General features: G+C 40.1%; 1 pseudogene; it reads right to left on the bottom strand.

Moving 5' to 3' along the window:
- Positions 1-14,303: 14,303 nt before the first annotated feature.
- Positions 14,304-15,137, bottom strand: LOC129075985 (40S ribosomal protein S6-like; annotated as a pseudogene).
- Between the last annotated feature and the right edge of the window lie 494 nt (positions 15,138-15,631).

The following is a 15,631-nucleotide window of genomic DNA, read 5'->3' as shown; positions in this document are numbered from 1 at the left end:
AAGGGCATTTAGTGCCTTGATCTCAAGACCTGCAGAAACATGAGAAACCCATGGAAGATTGTTCCCTGATGTACTGTGTAAATCAGGAAACAATTTGAGGGTGAGAAGAGAGTTTGTTTTTATGTGGCAGAGGGGTAGTTAACAAAAAGAGAAGATAGGAAGAAGTAGCTTAACTTGTAAAGTCATCTTCACAGAGATTCATTTTGGGAAAGAATGCCTATAGAAGTTGAGGATCTGAAATTGATTTCATTAAAATGGTCCCTGTTCTTGTACCCCTGGGAAATATTCATATACCACAGGTCCAAGAAGCTCAATCTAAAGATCACTTATGAGAGAGTTGGAGGTGTATCTGGGCTGCAAATTGCCACATCCATCACAGCTTGGGGAGGCATTCTTGGTGTTGCAATGCCCCCTTCCATTTTCCTGAATTTCTCTGGAAAGAAGTCTGCAAAAGATTGCAGTTAGATTGAGCATTGACATCAGGTAATCAAAATAAGTGTCTCTGCCTTTGCCGGGTAGAAGCAGACCGGGACTGGGGGGCCGTAGCTGGAGGGAGTTGGAATCCAGGAATTGCAGGGTGTGGTTTGTGCACAGAAAGCACGGGTCAATAAGGAGGCAAACCTGTGGCTGACAAAGCAGGCGACGGCCGGGAAGTCCTGATTCCCAGCAATCAGAAGAAGAGGAATTTGTCAAGACCCTGGAAATCCTGCAAGTAAGCAGGATGGGAAAGTTGACGTTTTCTTGAAATGGGAATTAATAAATACACATGGCCTCATTTTACACTCCCTTCGGCAAGGTCTGGACACGTCAGCTAACATTTTTGACCAAACTGTATATGGCTAACCTTATGTGGAGTCATACAATTTCACAGTAAATCATTAACATAGACATAGCGACCTATTTGCATAACATTTTCAGCTGTGCTTTTCAATAACAAGGTCAGTTTATAAGACATGTATTTGTAACCATCTGGCTTGGCAAGTACCATAGTCCTTGGAAAGCTTGAGAAGGTGATTCTTCACTTACTTTTTTAAATGTTATTTTTAGTTTTAAAACCAGCACACATCTCCAGCAGCAATAATGTTTCCTTTTATCAAAGCTCAGTCTCTTCAGTCTTGTTTATTTTTAAAGGGATGGGTGGTATCAAGGAAAGGAAGAGGAGTGTCTTGTCTGTCCTCAGGGAAGTCACTCTCAATGAAGGGGGCCCCACAGCAGCTAAAGAGATACCTAGCTTCAAAAAAAGTGTATAGAATTGTCAACTTCAACTACCTACAAGTGAGAATTGTAATAATACTGAAAAACTGTCAACCACTAAGCTGTCAATAATAAAATTCTTCCTGAGGAAAATGTTAAACGTTTGGAAGAAATACTTTGAGAAGATACTTGGAGTAGAATTGGTGTGGTTACCAGCGGGGTCTTCCTTTCACTTCCCCGAGGAAGAACTGGGGTAGGTGGGGGAGGGGAGAGGAGGGTTTTACTGAATGTAATTGAAAGAGGAACCAAGTGGCTGTATCTTGAGTAGATTTTTTTGAAGGAGTTAGTGATCAGAGGAACTTCAAAGGAGGAGGAAAGGACAGCTAACATCTAAGTTACATGTTAGGGTAAACAATGTTTTCTTTTTTCCTCATTCTGTTCCTGAAGTTATAGGAAGAAAGGAAGAGCACCATGACAGATGGTGATGGTGACTTATGTTTATCATTGATATATATTGATTACATTGGAAGGCAATAATGGAAAGGCAAAATGTAACCAGTCCTCTATGTTCTAGCTTTGAGGTATATATGACAAATAAATGTTTATTATCTTACTGTAAAAATCACTTTCTATTCACTGCTTAGCACAGGTGGCACAACTTTTGAATTTCCTAATCTCTGCCTCTTCTGTTTATTTGTTATCACTTCATATACATCACATGGAAAGCATCCTTTGTCTCAATGATCTGGAGTCAAGAAATATTTAGTGAGCATCAAAAATACACTATGTTAGACAATACTGTAGTTTCCTAATGACATTGTAACAATTTTGGTATTGTTTTGGAGCTGGTAGATTTCAGATAGAACTTTTTGGACCTTCTTGGGGTCTTCACTTTCTAGAGAGGCTCTATGAAAAGCAGCATAGTTGCCAGATCTTTCATTTGGCAGTACAGAGACTGGGAACACGAGTAACTTGGAACTAGCCAGTAGAGGGCAACGCTGAAACGCAGCTCCTGAGTTGGGGCTTCCTTTCTGGCCTGGCCAACTTCTCGGGACAGTGGAAAGCTGAGCAATACAGGAGTTATGGTAAAAATGCCCATTTTTAGTATTAAAATTTGGGGCTTTAATGACTGCTCTTGTAGTGACAGGTATTCAGGCATGATGTGGTTCAAGAGATGAGTCAGAAACTACTGTCATCTGCATTGAATTTTGACGAAGAAATTCCAAACCCTTTCCTCATCTGGTGATTGTGTGGTGAGCTTCTACTGACTCAGAACCATTCACAAATGACTATAATCTTGCTGCTGCTTCGTTACTGAGAATACTTTTGGTTTGTCCTGAGACTCCTGTCCCCTTCCAAAATTATTAAAGAGAGCTAACTTGCTTGGCGTGTTTAGGAGAGTGAATTGAGAGTGAGTAACTCCATGCCATAAATCAATACTGAGTGTTTTCACCTAGACATCCTGTGGGCACCTCAGCAGTTGCTCTGCTCTACTTGGTGTGACTCCTGTGCCGGGGCCCTCACTTAAAACTTCGGAGTCATCACTGGTTCCTCTCTGTCAGAGTCGGTGCTCCATCTTCAGAGCACTCTCGTATTCCACTCCTTCTTTTGTCTTCCTTGTTATGTTGTTCACCAGCCAAGCCTGGATAGAAATTTAGTCTGTCCCCTTCTGTTTCTTTGTATTCCAGTCCATCCTTCTTACCTTTACCAGGCAATTTTTAAAAATCCTGATTTGATTGGATTTCTTCTCCTCTGACTCTTGCCTCTTAAAAAAAAAATATCCTGATTAAGTCGCTCCCCACAGTCTGCTGAAAAGAGTACAATCCTGATAATCAAGTTCAGACTTTTTTCTTTTTTCTCTTCCATTGTTTCCTCATGTGCCAGTCAAAACGGAATACCTGCCCTACCCTGTATTTTCTCACCTCTTAGCCTTTGCTCAATTTTCTTTGCCTAGAATCCTTCCAGTTTAGCGGTTCTTAACAGCTTTTTATAACGGATCCTTTTCAGATTAAAAAAAAAATCCTCACCTGGGGATATGTAAATTGATTTTAGAGAGAGGAAGAGGGGAACAGAGAGAGAGAAAGAAACACCGTTCAGTTCACTGCCCCCGCCCGACACACCCTGACCAGAGAGCAAACCTGCATCCTAGGTATGTGCCATAACTGGGGATTGCATTTACGACCTTTTGGTGCATGGGATGAGGCTCCAAGCACCTGAGTCACCCAGCCAGGGCCCAGAATGTCTGTAATGCATACAATTATGTACACAGAATTACCAAGGAACCTAGTTATACTGAAATACTGTTATAAAATTTGTGATATGTGTTCTTATTAATGCATTTATAAATAGCAAGATCTATCACTGATTCTAATAATTATCAAGGTAGTTCATTGTCTACATGTGCAATGGAAGAAAATGTTAAATTTGGTTATAGGTCAGTAAAAATAAAGATGTATTTTTTTTCCCATCCATATTCTTAACCACATGTTGAGAGACTTAAATCTGCATCACTGATTCTCAAACTAGAGTATAGGTCAGAATCATGTGGATGCTAAACACAGACTGGTACGACGAATTTCTCATTCAGCAGGTCAAGGACAGACTCTGGAATTTACATTTCTATTAAGTTCCCATGCGTTCCAGTGTTGCAGGATCTACTCATTGAATATCTACAATAGGTCATCACCTCGTGCCATCTTTATCTCCAAAACCCTATGCCTTTCTAAACCCAGGAAAATCCACGCTCTGTATTTTTACCTGTCACCTTAATCAGAATAAATTTCTCCCCCTCAGACTCTTGTCCTAATTGTTGGTACCACTCATGGTATTTAGCATTCTGCTTTGTTTTATGGTGACTTGGGTACAGTGTGGCTGGTCCCCTTCCTGGACCTCCAGTCTCCTCAACTATTTGTGCTGCTGGAAATGCTATGATACTTTAAACCTCCATGAAGAAGCAAGTGTCTTCTTTCACCCACAAGACTGGGAGCCCTTTTAGGGCATTAGCCATGTCTCATATAGCTGACCCCTGAACAACACAGGTTTGAATTGCATGAATCCACTTCTACGAGACTTTTTGAAATTTGCCCGTATGATTCAAACTTGTGTTGTTCAGGAATCAACTCCTCAGTTGGGAATCCACATATACTCGAAGTCGGTGCCCCTAAACTCACACTGTTCAAGGGTCAACTGCAATTTGTGGAAGGGAGGAGTGAGAAAGAAAAGGAAGGAGGGGAAGCGCCAATGGAGAACTTAATTAGGGAAATTTATTCATCAGCATAGAAGTAAGTTATAGAAGGGAACGCCTAGTTTACTCACTTAACACCCTTCCTAGGTGCCCCAGGTTGAAATAGCCTTTATCAGGATGATAAAAGTTTTTAAAAAGTAGGTTACATACTGGGCCCTTCAGCCAAATTCCACATAGATGTCCCCTGGCCCATGGTAATTGTATACTATATGGGCTCATCCAGGTCCCTGGTGAGAATGTTGTATAGGTCAGACCCCTAATGGTGGGTCTGAATTTTTGACAAAGGCTCCCATGCGGTACTCTGTAGTTATTGTTGGAGACGGAATGAACCCATCGGGGCCTTTAGTACAGTGCGGCATATCTGTATGTGATCGAACCTGCTATCCAATGAGTAGCAATGATAGAAGTCAGACTGGGAGGAGACACAGAATTAGGTTAAGTGTTGGGCTGCAGGATTTTGGTTTCATCCCTGCACTATTTAATTGTTTATACTCTTTGTCTCATTTTCTTCCTCCCTCCCTTCCTTTCTGCTTCTCTCCCTCTTCCCCTCCTTTGTCCATTTTAATCCAGTGACTAGGATAGCACTCCTGTAGGTTCAAAGTTGATCTACACAGCCTTCTATGATTCCTTCCAAATTGGAAATTCTGAGACTATAAGACAGATCCACGGTAGGGCATTCTCCCTTGTGATGAAGAAATTGTATAGTGGTATTGTTGGTTCCTAAGCTTTGAATCTTATCTATATGGCAGATACTATACCTTTATGCAGAACCGTATTCTGAGAACTCAGCCAAGGCCTCTCTCTACCTTGCTGTGCTTCTGTGAATTGTAGAATCTTAGTTATTCTGTCATATTCAAGTGATGAATATAAAAAAGAAATAGTAATTATTACCAGTGACCGTGATAAACATTTCTGTGCAGGGCTTTTCAGTTCTAAATGGCTTTAAGGAGACCAAAAGCAGTCTTTTAATATTAGTCATTCAGTCTGTGTTATTCCTCATCTTGGGTCAGAGGGTTCCTCCCAGATGGCGAGCTGGGGAAGGGCTCACGTCAGTCGTTACTGAGTGTTTCCCCTATGGGCACAGCCCTAAACTTTTTACTTATTCTTTGTGGATTACATTTGTTCTTTTGGTGCTAGCTATAAATCAGTTTCTATTCTCATACATGCATTTCAAATGCATTTATCCTCCTATTGTTGCAACATAAAACTACTATTACTAAATTCTTTCCAAGGAGGGAAAAACTGAAATTTTCCAAAGGCTTAGGACAGATGTGAGCATAAAACCCTGGTCTTCATAGCAGCATCCTGCCAGGTAATTTGACAGATTCTTTGAACCCCTCCTTTCCTAAGATGGTGGGTTAACGATGGGAACTAACGAGTATTGAGTGCTTACTATGTATTAGGCGCCATGAGAAGCAACTTATATGCTTCATCTTAATCTTCCAACCATCATTTATGGGAGGAAACCAATAAATCCTGTTTCTCAGGTGGGGAAACTGAGGCACAGAGTAGTTAAGTAACTTGCCCAAAGTTATACAGCTAGGATGGAGGCAAAGCAGGGATTGGAATCTTCCTTAATCTGACCCCAGAACCTAAAATTCCTAAAACTACTTTATACTGTTCAGTACTTGGGGATGAGCAAGGCAGTCCCTGCCTTGGAGATGCTTAAAATTTAAAGTTTCAGCTCAGCCAGATGCAGATGTTCATTCCGGCGAAGGTTGTCCCACATGTGCTCCTCTCTGGTCCCTTTCTAAATACTCGAGATAAATTAGTGTATAACTGATTGGACTGTAAGGATCAAGTGGATGGGTGTTAATATCTCTTTTTGCCTAGTATTGGGTATTGATGATACTTGAGGATTGTTTGTTTAGTTAAAAATTCCCTGTATTCTAATCCCAAACCAAACCACATTCCCTTTATTATAATCCCCAATCAAAACCAAAAGAATTGTTTTCTATGTGTAGATTTCAAGTAAAATCATATTAAATTAAAAAGAGAGCACAGTCTGACTTACTACATGATTAATATCTAAGGCAGAGATTTTCAACCAGTATGCCATACAGATTTTTAAAACATGCAATACCTGGCTATTTAGTCAGGGGCACTGATGTCTTTTCCCTTAGATTATCAAATTAAAAATGACAGCAGCCCACACAGCAATAGCTATCTCGTGTGAATGAATCAAAATTATACCTTTTTTTTTTTTTGTCAGATTGGCAAAAAATATATTTTTTTGGTGTGCTGCAGAATTTCAGTAATTAGTTGATATGTGTCATGGATGAAAAAGGTTCAAAATCGCTGATCTGAGGATTTACTTTTTAGTAAATACTGCAGTTTGAGTGCAGCCTCACCTCACGCATGCTTCCCAGGCTTGCTTTGGGCCGCTGGGCACCCCAGGCTCTCTCAAATGCTCTTCCGCATGCTCTGCCCTATGCCACCTGCTCCTCCCTTTGTCCTCCAGCCCTCATCTCGGCCATCGCTTACTTGGGAAGCCCTGGATCTTTCTTTACCTAGCCTTGCTCTGTCTCCTTTGGCTGAGGGCTCTTGGGTTTCCTTTCTTCAGAACCATTATCTCTGCTATAAGTAGGTGGCTATTCATTCCTGAGTGATTCCCTCCTTCTCTGTTCGGTAAACTTCCCGAGGCCAGGGGACAGACCTGTTTTGCTAAGCTTTGAATATCCAGTCTTTCTCACGGTGGCTAGAACAGAACATGCAGGAAAGGAAGTGCCAAGAAATGCTTGGGTTGGGGCCCTCCCATTGTGTCCGTCTTCCCACACAAAACACTTTCATTCTTGGATATAGACATTTGCCATTGTTTCCACCTTAGGTAAAAATGTAAATGTAAGCTCCACAAGGGCAGGGCTTATTGTCTGTTCACTTATGTATTTCAGGCATCTGGAAGAGTATCTGCCAGGCAGCAGGTACTCTGAAATATTTGTTGAATTAATAAAGGCGTCTTGATAAAACTGGATTTTCATTGAGCTGTAATATCCAGGTATAGAGGCAAACCCAGGTTCAAGACAAGTCCCCTCCTTTTCTTCCCTAACTTCCTACCTTCTAAATAGATTGTACTTTTCAGCCCCTTGCTTTGGAAACATTGATTTGCCCACAGGGACATTCTCAATATATATTTTATGAGAGCTCAGAGCAGGAAAATATCAAGGAAGTTTCCCACGAGTACACACCTAGCAAAGTGTGGTCCAACTAGAGAGAGAGTCGGCTAGGGGGAGAATAGATCTCCCCGCAAGGCGTCTCTGCTTCCAAGAGCTGCCTAGAAGCGGCTCAGAAATACATAAGCAGTTGTTTGTTTGTTTGTTTGTTTTGAGCAAGCACTAAGCTGGAATATCAGGTAGAAATGTTTTTCTTTTTAAAGCTGAACAACTTTTTTGAAAGGACAGCATTTTTAAAACACCATTTTTGCATTGTAAGTAGTAGTTTACGCGCATAACTAAATGAGAACGCTGCCACGTCCCTGAATCCTCCCCTCTCTGTTATTTTACAGGAATGTCACTCTCCATCCTTACAGGTTCCTTGCAGTTGAGCTTGTCAGAAGCCTCATTAAAAAAAGAAGGCCGGAGGTCCAAGATGGGGGCAGGGCGTCGGAGGACAATGAACTCACTCCCCTGCCCCACCCCCATTAGCAAACTCAAGTATACCCGTTTGTAGAGGGCGGCTACTCCTGCCAGGCAACTGAGGGCTGAATGAACAGCTTCTGAACAACAAAGGAGAGAAAGAAACCAAATATAGAAAGCTGGGAAGCTCGCAGAAGCCCTTTAGAAGCTGCGAGAACTCTCCTGACTGGGAAAGCCAGTGAGCACCATTGTTTAAGTCGCCCTCTGCTCCCACAGGGCCTGGTGGGGAGGCCAGAGCTCTATTCAGGTGCTTTGCATACCTGCAAAATCACCTCGCACTCCCAGCTACATTGCCTGGAGACTTTTGCCTCCTAATGAAGGCAGCAAGCAGGAACTACAGGGCAGTCACCACACCCTTTTGGCCTCCCTGCCAGGAGCCACTCCAGCCCCTTTGGCTAGTGCCCCAGGCACCACAAGCGCCTGTCCTGCTCCAACAGGCTTTTTAAAACTACTACCTGGCTCACAAAGCCTACTTGGGACCACTTTCTCTACAACAAACAAAAGAGAGACTCCATATAGAAGACTGAAGAGCTGTGGGAGCTCTCCAGTGACTGCGGAAATTCTCTGGCGTCAGAGACGCCGGGGAGCACCCCTGTTTACATCTCCCCTGGACTCCCATGGGTGGGGGCTTTCTTCAGGTGCTCTGGCCTACCTGTAAGTTTGCTGCAGCATATTCCCCGACACTTTGCCTGAGCCGGTCTCACCCCGGAACTAAGGAAGCCGGCAGGATCAACAGGGCACTATTACATGCACCTGGCCTCTCCACCTGGAGCCAGTCTGTCTCAGTAGGCCAGTGCTCTGGATGCCTTAGGCGCCTGCTCACTCTTGCAGGCCTGCCAAATCCACGTGGCTCAAGCAGAGGCTGATTTACAATCACAGAATGCCAAAATGACAAGGCAGAAGAATGTCTTTCCCAAATGAAGGAACAACAACAAAAATATCCCCACAACAAAGTTCTAACAACATGGAGATGAGTAATTTGACACAGAATTCAAAGAAATGGTCATACAAATGCTCAACAAACTTGAGAGTAGAATAGAGAAATTTAGGAAGAACTTCAACAAGTAGTTAGAAAGTATAATAAAGGATCAAGCAAACCTGACTACAATAATGGAAATGAAATATACATTAGGAGGAATCAACAGCAGATTAGCTAATACAAAAGAATGGATCAGTGACCTGTAAGAGAGACTAGTGGGAATTAACCAATCAGAACTGCAAAAAGAAAAAATTTAAAAAAAAATGAGGATAGTCTAAGGGACCTCTGGAATTACATCAAGCACTCAAACATTTGAATTAAAGGGATTCTAAGAGAAAGAAGGAAGGAAGGAAAGGAAGGAAAGGAGGAAGAAAGAAGTAGAAACTTTATACAAAGAAATAATGGTTGGAAATTTTCCTAACCTGGGAAAGGAAACAGGCATCTAGGTCCAGGAAGCACAAAGAGTTCCAAACAAGATGAACCCAAAGAGAGCCATGCTAAGATATATTGTAATTAAAATAGCAAAAGTTAAAGAAACAGTCTTGAAGAAAGCAAGAAGAAAATGGGTTACATATAAAGGAAACCCCATAAGGCTATCAGCTGATTTCTCAGCAACGTTATAGGCCAAAAGAGAGTGGCAGAACATCTTCAAAATGCTGAAAGAAAGGAGCCTAGAACCTAGAATAATTTATCCAGCAAGCTTATCATCCAGATTTGAAGGAGAGAGAGAGTTTTCTGGACAAGCAAAAATGAAAGAGTTTGCCATTTAACCACCTTTAAAAGGAATGTTAAATGGTCTTCTTAAAGTAAAATAAAAAAGGCCAGAAATAAGAAAATATGAGAAAGAAAAAAATCAGAGCTAAAGCCAAATATTTCATAAACAGAGAATCAGACATTTCAAAAGCTACTATGGAGGTAAAAAGAAAAACGTATCAAACTCAACTTAAACTACAGTAAGTAGTTAGGAGATATATAACACTAAAGAGCTAAAACATGACATGAATAGCATAAAGCACTGGGGAAGGTTGGGGTGGTAAATATGTAGTCCTTATAGAATCTATTCACACTGAAATGCCTACCAACTTAAAATAGACTACTATAGATAAAGCATAATACACATGAACCTCATACTAACCACAAACCAAAAATATACAAAGACATACAAAACATAAAAAAGAACAAACAAAACACTAAAGTAAACCAGTAAACTACAAGGGATGAAATCAATAGAAGACAAAAGTGACAAAGGAAAACTATAGAAACAACCTAAGTACATACCCATCAATAATTACTTTAAACATAAATGGACTAAATGCCCCAACAAACAGACAGAGGGTGGCTGAATGTATTAGAAAACATGACTCAACTATATGCTTACAAGAGACTCACTTCAAATTGAAAGACATGTGCAATCTGAAAGTAAATGGATGAAAAAAGATATTCCATGCAAAAAGAAATGAAAAGAATTCTGGGGTAGCAATACCCATATCAGACAAAATGGACTTTAACTAACAGACACACACACACACACACAATAGAAAAGACGAAGAAGGATATTGCATAATTATAAATTGGTCAGTCCAAGAAGAGGCTATAACAATTATAAATATCTGTACACTCAACATAGGAGCACCTAAATATATAAAGCAATTAATAATGGGCATAAGGAAAGCAATCCACAGTAATACAATACTAGTAGGGGATTTTAACACCCCATGCAAAACAATGGATAGATCATCCAGACAGAAAATGAATAAGAAAATAATGGCCTTAAATACCACATTAGACCAGATTGACTCAATAGACATTTTTAGAACATTTTATCCTCAAATTGCTGAATACACATTTTTTCAAATGCAAATGAAATATTGTCCAGGACAGATCACATATTAGGCCACGAAACCAGCCTCAATAAATTCAAGAAGATTGAAATCATATCAAGCATTTTTTTTTCTGACCACAATGGCATGAAACTAGAAATCTATTACAAGAAGAAAACTGGAAAAAACACAAATATGTGAAGACTTAGCAACATTCTACTAAACAACTAACAGACCAAAGAAGAAATCAAACAAGAAATCAAAAACTATCTTGAAGTAAATGAAAATGGAACATCTAAAATTTATGTGGAACCACAAAAGACTCAGAATGGCCAAAGAAATCTTGAGAAAGAACAAAGTGGGGGGTATCATGCTCCCTGATATCAAACTACACTACAAAGCTACAATAATGAAAATAGTATGATACCACCATAAAAACACATATATAGACCAATGGAATAGAACAGAGAGCCCAGAAATAAATCCTCACTTATATGATCAATTAGTTTACAACAAAGGAGGCTAGGATACTCAATGGCATAAAGAAAGGCTCTTCAATAAGTGTTGCTGGGAAAACTAGACAGACACATGTAAAAAATGAAATTAGATCACTTTCTTACATTACATATGAAAATAAACTCAAAATGAATTAAAGACTTCAATGTAAGACTCAAACCCATAAAACTCCTAGAGGAAAATATAGGTAGTAAACTTTGACATTGTTCTTAACAATATCTTTTTTGATATGTCTCCTTGGGCAAGGGCAACAGAAGAAAATATAAACCAAAGGAACTACATCAAACTAAAAAGTTTTTGCACAGCAAAGGAAACCATCAACAAAACAAAAAAGACAATCTAGTGAATGGGAGAAGATATTCACAAATGATATATCCAATAAGGAATTAACATCCAAAATATGTAAAGAACTCATACAACTTAATGCCAAAAAAAATCAATCCAATTAAAAAATGGACAAGGAACTTGAATACACATTTTTCTCAATTAAGTAAATGCAATGTAAACAGTACATGCAGATGGCCAATAGACATGTGAAAAGATGCTCAATATTGCTAATCATTAGGGAAATTAAAACCAGATGTCACCTCATGCCTGTCAGAATGGCTGTCATCAATAAATCAACCATTAAGTGCTGGCGAGGATGTGGAGGAAAGGGAATGCTTTTTCACTGTTGGTGGGAATGCAAACTCGTACAGCCACTGGGAAAACAGTGTGAAATTTCCTCAAAAAATTAGAACCAGAGCTGCCATAAGATCCAGCAATTCCATTTCTGGGTTATTTATCTGAGGAAAACAAAAACACTAATTCAAAAAGATATATGTACCCTTATGTTCATTGAAGAATTGCTAGTAATAATATTCCCAAATAAGGAAAAACCTAGATATGCATCAATACATGAACAGATAAAGAAGATATTATGTGTGTTTTAAATGGGATATTATTCAGCAATAAAAAATAATAAAATCTTGCCATTTGTGACAACATGGATGGACCTAGAGGGTATTGTGCTAAGTGAAATAAGTCAGACAGAGAAAGACAAGGAAAATGAGAAACAGAGCCTGTATACATAGCAGAGCTGGGATTCAAACCCTTGCAGCCTGAATATAACAGCCAGGCTCTTTCCCACTGTATCGTATTGTCTCTTTCCTCTGTGTTGGAGGTTTTCAATCATAACTATGTTCTAAAATAACAAAAGAAAAAGGAAGGAAGGAAGAAAGAAAGAGGAGGCACAGCATTCCACACAGGGCCACATGGGGAAGTACCAGGATTGGTCACAAAACAGAGGAAGGGAGAGGAAAACTTGGGCAAGAGCCTTTGTTTTGGCTTCTGTGGGAAGGAATGGACAAGGAAGGGCAAGCAGGCTTAGGATTGGCTGCTTTGAATCATTCCAGTGGGCTCTGGAGCGTAAGGGCTGTCTCTAGTATGAAAGCCCAATAGGGGAGGTGGTGGGATGTGTGGGCTCTGGATTGGCGAAAAAAATTAAAATTAAATAAATAAATAAATAAATAAATAAATAAATAAATAAGACAACTTGTCACTGGGAACCAACATCTGGTTTAGATGTGGCTAGCATGCCTTGTCGCTGTGACAGAGGGGATATCATGATTAAACTGCAAGGCATGGTGAACGGTGTAGCTGTCAGATATTACCATACTTTTGGAAAATTAGAAAACAAATGGTCTCAAACTTAGCAGTGACATGTAGGAGTAAAATTCTTGTATACTTCTTGAGATTGTCTCATTTCAATATAATCACATTTGATTTTAGGGACGCGCATTGGAGAACTGAAACAGATTGGAAGACCAGAAATAGGTCAGCGTGATTGCAGAAGAGCCTTTCCAGTGTTGTTGTGAGGCTCCTAATGGCTTCCCGTTGGTCTCCCAATCAGGGAGCTTCTCTTTAGACAAATGCTATGCAGCTGGTTACTATGGCAATGATTGAGTACAGTTGTCATGGCGATGAAATTTTGGGGACCAGTTTCTTTAAAGGAGGTGCATTCATTATGCCTGTCTTTCCTTCTTTCCTTAAAACTTGACCATATTGTATAGTACTTTTAAAGGGGTTCATTTTCAAACTCTAAAACACGGTCTAGGATTTACATTATCTTATCTTATTCATAGATCACATGGCTTAAGTCTTTTCAACTCTGTGGTGAGAATAGACACCCCCCACATAGTCTTTTATGGCTCATATTAAACAGTGACACAGCAGAAGCTAGGTTTCTCTTTATCACCCCGAAAGAGCTCCTGCCAAACGTCACTGGATTCCTCCAAAGTTATTCTGGTACAAAGTAGAGAATACAATCAGAATAAATATAATGGGCTGTAAATGATAAAGGAGGTTTTTCCAGCTTTATTGAGGTATAATTCATAAATAAAAATTATATGTATTTAGCAAGTACAATGTGATGGTTTGATATAAGGTCCATTGTGAAATGATTACCAAAGTCGAACTAATTAACACATCTATCACCTCACATAGAACCCCCCTTTTTAGTGGTGATAACACTTAATATCTACTCATTTAGCAAATTTCAAGTGTGCAATACATTATTAACTGTAGCCACCATGCTGTACATGAGATCCCCGGAACCTGTTCATCTTGTAGCTGAAAATCTGTACCCTTTGACCAACGTCTCCCCATTTCCTCAACGCCCCCGGCCCTGGCGACCACCATTCCACTCTGCTTCTGTGAGTTCAACTCTTTAGATTCCACATAATGTAAAGGAGACTTTTACTGATTCAACCCAATCACCTATTCCTCACTGATGTCTTTATTAGAATCCCCCTTTGAAGCAAATTCTTTGGAGAAGCAGCAAAACCTGGCTCTGAGTGTGTGTGTGTGTGTGTGTGTGTGTGTGTGTGTGTGTGTGTGTCTTTAACCTGTTCTTATTTACTTGTTATTCTTAGAAAATTTCATTTTTGACTAGATTCAGACTTAGAGATAGAAACTCTCAGACTGGACAGACTGCACCTCTTGGCAATCTGTTCCTGGCATTTTTCTTTGGACTCCTTCGTTTTTTTAGCCAAAAGTTTAGTGTATCCTATGGCCTCTTCCTTATTTTTCTTAGTAATATTGTTTCTTCAGAGCAACATGCAGATGTTTGTTGCATGGGGCATAACAAGAAGCTGAATCTTGGGTGTTTTGGTCCTAGATTTCTCACCTTCCTTGTTTAGGGGCTTTCTCACAACATACTGGTGGACATCATCTAGTTTAGAGAGGTTGAAAGTTTGCGGATTCTGCCAGCTCTTTTGGGCCCCAAGCAATGAGGCACAGCAGTATCAGTAACACCAGGAATATCTTTCTCCCCGCTCCTTTTTCTTTTTTTTTAACCAAATTGAGAGCACTGAGACTGGCATCTGCAATGCAACCATAAACAGATGATTCGCGCTTTCTCCCGCCAGTCCTCCTTGGTCTGTAACAGGAATGCCCCTTACTCAGTAGCAGGCAGACACAGCCATGGGTCAAGACCCCTCCTTCAGGAGGAAATCTTGTTTGCCGTTCCCACCGCTGACTTGAACCACATAACATTTCCACTCTCCACCCAGAGCATCAGCAGCAACTTCTGTGGCCATACGCTTCTCAAAAAAGGTATGAAGTTTGTGTTCGTTGTTCACATCAATGAGTTCCTGGCAGCTGCCTCCTGAAGCAACTGCCTGGCTCCAAGGGGCCACCAAAAAAGAGCAAAGCCTAGCTCTTTTTCCGCCTGGTGCTGATGGAAGTTTCATTCCTCTTTGTTTAGAGTTCATTGTATGGGTCATCAATGGGAAACTTATGTTGTTCACATGTCATATACAGTGATGAAGCTTTTCCTTGACTGCTCCCAAAGAACTAATTTAGCTGCTCCTTTTTGACATTCTGGGAAAAGTGTATATTAATCGTTTGGCTCAAATCGGGGTTGATTAGAGAATTTAGAGAAATCATATTGGAACAAGTCTAACTTCGTGGACCTCTCAATTTTTGAGATTACTTTTGGTATAGGAACGTGAACTCTGAGGAAAAAGCTTTTTGGTGTAAATTTGTATTGAAAGTTTGCTACTATAGAATTTTTACATGTTATTTATGAAAATGATTTTAAGCTCTATTGTGCAGGAAAATTCCCCAGAGAGTTTATAAAATGCAGGTTATTGGACCCCATTCCAGACCTATTGATTCAGAATTTTTGGGGTGGAGCCTAAGAATTTGTATTATACACAGACTTCCCAGGTGACCTTGAGGCAGTCTGCGGTCCAAATGACATTAA

Source organism: Pteronotus mesoamericanus, unplaced genomic scaffold (genome assembly GCF_021234165.1).
Source record: "Pteronotus mesoamericanus isolate MK-2021 breed Mesoamerican mustached bat unplaced genomic scaffold, CSHL_Meso_final contig_56, whole genome shotgun sequence".
NCBI classification, from domain to species: domain Eukaryota; kingdom Metazoa; phylum Chordata; class Mammalia; order Chiroptera; family Mormoopidae; genus Pteronotus; species Pteronotus mesoamericanus.
Note: the sequence above shows the minus strand (reverse complement) of the source record. Positions and strands in the feature narration are given on the sequence as shown.